Source organism: Arachis ipaensis, chromosome B6, assembly GCF_059453495.1.
Source record: "Arachis ipaensis isolate K30076 ecotype BB chromosome B6, ASM5945349v1, whole genome shotgun sequence".
Lineage (NCBI taxonomy): Eukaryota > Viridiplantae > Streptophyta > Magnoliopsida > Fabales > Fabaceae > Arachis > Arachis ipaensis.
In genome coordinates, this window is record NC_142441.1 from 57,359,447 (window position 1) to 57,365,128 (window position 5,682).

Below are 5,682 nucleotides of genomic sequence, written 5' to 3' on the forward strand. Positions count from 1 at the left end.
TGACAAGAAATGATGAAGAGAAGTTTAAATGGTTGGAGTTTAAAGTAAGAGAAATGTTGCACAGAGCTTGTTATGTTGAGGAGTGATGAAGGGAGTGAAGTTTCCAAGGTTGGAGTGATTCGGTCATGTGCATGGCTTGAAGGTGGTATGCTTTTAAATGAGCAATGAAGGGCTGGGATGCAATTAGACTTATGGAGATCAAAGGTATGCATGTAAGGATGAATGAAGACAAAGTTTGCTCCTTCCCTTGCCTTTGCCGTGATCATTCTCAAGGAGTGGCAGATTTCTTTTTCGAGGCATGTGATGAGATTTTGTCCACATGCTATGCTTTCCTTTGTCTTGTCTTTTTCTTTGAAGATTCTTTGACTTCCTAGTCACCACAACAAGACAACATACATTAGTTTTATCCAACCGTAGCAAGAGTGTTCTTTTTATTAATACTATGTGAACCATCAATTCTTATATCATTTGAACCGTGACACTCTCCTTTGAGGACACCAAACTTAATGCTTGGTCATATATAAAGAAAATGAGTATCTTCCTCCAATTAGTGAGATTCAAATGTTAAATGTTCATAAGAATTGTTTTCATCATACTTTCTTTTTCTCCCTTTTTTTTTTTTCATGAAGGATCAATTGTATCCCTAAATCGGTGCATCAAGGTTTGATGAACACCAAACTTGTTTCTTGTCAAAGGGTACATCACAATTAATGCCTTCATTACCGGAAAAGAATTTTTCCATTTATAAGATTTTGGAAAACAACAATTGTATGATTATTGATGCATGAGTTTCTACTTTTCATGAAGCTATGTGGACACCAAACTTGGTGTTTGGCCATATGCTTTGTCAAGATACTCCAAACATGCAAAATGGAATTATTTGTAACATTGGTTTAGTGTGCTTGAAGGCACACCAAACTTAGCATATGTTTCAAAATAGTGCATGCAGTCAATGGACATGTTCATGAAAAGAGAAAAGAATTCATGCTCAATTGATCATAACTTATTGAATTTAAAATGACATGAATCTTAAAGCATGGGTTGCCTCCCATAGAGCGCTCTTTTATTGTCATTAGCTTGACATTGAGGGTTTCTTTTATGGTGGTTGGTGCTTGTAGGGCCTCAATTTGTCTCCTCTGACCGTGATCCTCTTCTTTGTTCTCTGGTGTTCAATTTCAGCATGCTCTAATGAGAGTATGTTGCTGACAGTGTAGTAATCCTCAGTTTGTTGAGTTGCCCCCAGCTGTTGATATATCAGTTGCACTTTGTCACCATTGGAAACCCCTCTGTTGGAATCTTTCTATTCTTCCAACCCCTTTTTACTTTGTTTCTGCGTTTCATCTTTCCTTTTGTTGATCTTTCTTTTCTGGCCGTAGGCTTTCCTTGGGGGCCTCTCTTTTCAGTGGCTAATACTCTAATATCCTCTTGGGTTTCTTCATCAGTCTGCACAATCCTTAGCATTGGGATGTTGCTGTGACCTTCCTGGTCATTTTTCATATAGTCTTTCTTCTCCTTGCTAAATTGTGCCTCTGGTAATACTTTCAGAGTGACACTCTGGTCATGCATCCTGAGAGTTAATTCCCCTTCCTCTACGTCTATGATAGCTCTAGCAGTGGCCAAGAATGGCCTTCCCAGTATAACAGAGTCACCATCATCATCGTTTGATTCTAGAACCACAAAATCAGCAGGGTATATAAAACTGTCCACCTTGACCAAAAGATTTTCAATTACACCCCTGGGGTATACCATTGACTTGTCTACCAGCTCCAGAGACATTTGTACTGGTTTGACCTCCTCTATATGCAGCTTTTTCACCAAGGAGGATGGTATTAAGTTAATACTTGCTCCGAGATCGCACATTGCTTTAGTGATGGTCAATTCCCCAATGGTGCAAGGCAACAGGAAGCTCCCTGGGTCCTCAAGCTTGGGAGGAAGCCCCTTTTGAATCAAGGCCCTGCATTCCTCAGTAATCATTATGGTTTCTTTCTCATCCCAGCTTCTTTTCTTGTTGACAAGCTCCTTCAAGAATTTGGCATACAGAGGCATTTGCTCAAGTGCTTCAGCCAAGGGGATATTGATTTCCAGCTTCTTAAAAATCTCAAGGAATTTGTGAAAATGCTGGTCTTTAACCTCTTTGTTAAACCTCTGGGGATATGGTAGTGGAGGTGTGATGCTCTTTCCTATTTGCTGCTGTCCCTGGATTACTTTCTTTGAGCTATGTGGCTGGTTGTCCTTCTCTTTAAGTTTCTCAGTGCTTTTGTTTGGCATCACAACTTGCTCCTTAGCTTCATCGTCCTTTGCTTGCTTCTCATCCTCTGTTGGTTCTTTGATGCCCTCTGCTTGCTTCTGTATAGTGTCATTGTTGCTTATCAATGTTCTCCCGTTCCTTAATTGTATTGCCTTGCATTCCTCCTTAGGATTTGGGATTGTGTCACTGGGCAGTGAGTTTGAAGATCTCTCAACAGATACTTGCTTGGAGAGTTACCCAATCTGCCTCTCTAGGCTCTTTAATGATGCTTCATGGTTTTTGTTTGTTATTTCCTAGTGTTTCATCATTTTTTCTATCAAGGTCTCTAAGTTGGTGAGTCTTTGAGGTTCAGGTGGTGCTTGTGATGGGTTGTGAGATGTGGGTGGTGGATGATAGGCATTTTGGTTGGTGGGTTGGTTATTGGATTGGTATTGGTTGAGATTAGGGTAGTTGTTTTGAGGTTTTCTGTATGTGTTTTGGTTAGTCTGCTGATGGTTGTAGTTTTGGTTGTTTCTTGGGTTGTTTTGGTTTGAATTCCTCTGCCATAGGTGTTGGTTTTGGTTGTGACTGTCTCCCCATCTGAGGTTGGGGTGATTTTTCCATGAGGGGTTGTAGGTATCACCATAGAATTCATTTGGGCTTGAATGCATGTACTGGACTTGTTCCTGTTGGTCCTCTTGGATTTCTTCATTTTGCCCCCATGTGGCTGATGGTTGGTTCGTGTTAACTGCTGCAACTTGGAGGCCATCAATCCTCTTGGTCATTTGCTCAAATTGTTGTTGAATTTGCTGCTACATTAATTTGTTTTGAGCCAGGATTGAATCCACTCCTTCTAGTTCCATTACTCCTCTCCTTTGTGATGGTTGGCGGCCTCTTTGATGAGCAAAGAAATATTGGTTGTTGGCCACCATATCAATGAGTTCTTGAGCCTCTTCTGCAGTTTTCATGAGTTGCAAGGAACCTCCAGCTGAATGATCCAAAGCTTCCTGGGATTTCAGTGTTAAGCCTTCATAGAAGTTCTGCAGCTTCTCCCACTCATTAAACATGGCAGGAGGACATTTCCTGATTAGAGCCTTATACCTCTCCCATGCCTCATAGATGGGTTCAGCCTCCATTTGTGTAAATGTTTGTACCTCAGCCTTCAACCTTATAATCCTCTGAGGTGGGTAAAACTTGGCAAGAAACTTGGTTACCAAATCATCCCAGTTATTGATGCTGTCCCTTGGAAAAGATTCCAACCATTGAGTGGCCTTGTCCCTGAGAGAAAATGGGAATAGCATCAGTTTGTAACTGTCAGGAGGCACTCCATTAGTTTTGACAGTGTTGCATATCCTCAAGAAAGTGGATAAATGTTGGTGTGGGTCCTCAAGTGGTCCTCCACCAAAAGAGCAATTGTTCTGAACCAGAGTGATGAGTTGTGGCTTGAGTTCAAAATTGTTAGCATTGACATTTGGAGCCAAGATGCTACTCCCACAATGTCTAGGATTTGCAAAGGTATAGGAAGCCAAAACTCTCCTCTGGGGTGGGTTGTCATTGTTGTTGTCTGCTCCACCTGGTGGATTGGTTGAATGTTCCTCCATCTCTTGGAATTCTTCGTCTGATTCCTCTTCTCCAACAATATTTTTCCCTCTTTCAGCTCTTCTTAACCTCCTGAGAGTTCTTTCGTCTTGTTCATGAAAATTGGGTATGGTTCTTCTTATACCTGACATACAAGCAGAGCATGAGAAATGCACAAAACCAGTGACACTTCAATCTACTTCTAGATTGAAGTGTTAGTTAGTTTAAGCGAAAAATCAAACAGTTAGTGGGTTAATCAAAATTAAAGAGAAAGTGCTTGATCTAGATCACCACCTCACTTAATCATTGTCAATCTAATCAATCCTCGGCAACGGCGCCAAAAACTTGATGAGTATTTTGGTGAAAAATAAATTTCTCCCAAAACGCACAAATCTAACCGGCAAGTGTACCGGGTCGTATCAAGTAATAAAAACTCACGGGAGTGAGGTCGATCCCACAGGGATTGAAGGATTGAGCAATTTTAGCTTAGTGGTTAAATTAGTCAAGCGAATCAAGATTTGGTTGAGTGTTTTGTGATTTGCAGAAATTAAATTGAATGGAAGTAAATAGAACAGGGAATTAAAGTGCTGAATCTTAAAGAACAAGAAATTAAATAGCAGAAACTTAGAATGCAAGAAATGTAAATAGCGGAATCTTAAAGTGCAAGAAATGTAAACAGCTGGAATTGTAAAGGGACTTGGGGATTGGATTTGCAGAATTTAAACAAGGAAAAGTAAATTGCATCAAGCAGAGAAGTAGAAGAAGGTTTGGGTTAGATTGGATCTTGAAGCAGAAAAGTAAATGAACATGAAAACAGTAAACAGAAAATGTAAAATTGGGAAATTAGATCTCAGGACCCAGAGACTAGTAAACCAAGTCTAGATCTCAATGCCTTCCTAGATCCAACAAGAAATTGAAATTGAAATTCAAAGAGAGTGGATGAAGAGCAATTAACAGAAATTGAAATTCAATCAAGCAGTAAACAAAGCAGTCAGATCCAAGGTTGAGATTGAAACAGAATTTCTTCAATTCTCCAACCCAAAAATCCAAGACAATTGTAATTGAAATTGAAAGCAATAAAACTGAGAGGAAGAGAAGTGTATTCTCCTTCCCCAAGACAAAGAAATTAAAGATCACTCAATATCAAAAGCTCTCCGAAAACTATTATGAAAATTCCAAAAGAAAAGCTCTCCGAAGAACTTGAATTCTATCCTATTTATACACTTTCTTCCAATGATCTTCAAGCCTTGAGTTGGGCCTTTGCTCTTGGTGGAATTGGGTTGAAAGAGGCCTTGGTTGATTGCTCTTGGAGTTTGGAGAGGAACCAAAACGAACCAATTGAACCGGGTTTGAGTTTTGCAAAAGTTGGACCAAAAGTTTGAGCAAAAGTTAGGGGGCTAACTTTTGCCCAAACTTTTCATATCAGCAGCTATATCCATCTGATACCAACGTTGGTGCCAAAGTTAGGGGTCTAACTTTGGCCCTAACGTTGGCCTTACCTTGTGCACTTGTGGCGCCAACGTTAGCCACCAAGTTAGGGGGCTAACGTTGGCGCAAACTTTTGCTCCACCCCTTGTGATTTTCATGTGCCAACGTTAGCCACCAAGTTAGGGGGCTAACGTTGGCGCAAACTTTTGCTCCTCCCCTTGTGATTTTCATGTGCCAACATTAGCCTCCAAGTTAGGGGGCTAACGTTGGTGCAAACTTTTGGTGCCCAGGGAGGTTTTCTTCATGCCAACGTTAGCCTCAAAGTTAGGGGGCTAACGTTGGCGCAAACTTTTGGTGCCCAGGGAGGATTTTCATGTGCCAACGTTAGCCTCAAAGTTAGGGGCTAACGTTGGCGCAAACTTTTGGTACCCAGGGAGTGATTTTCAAGT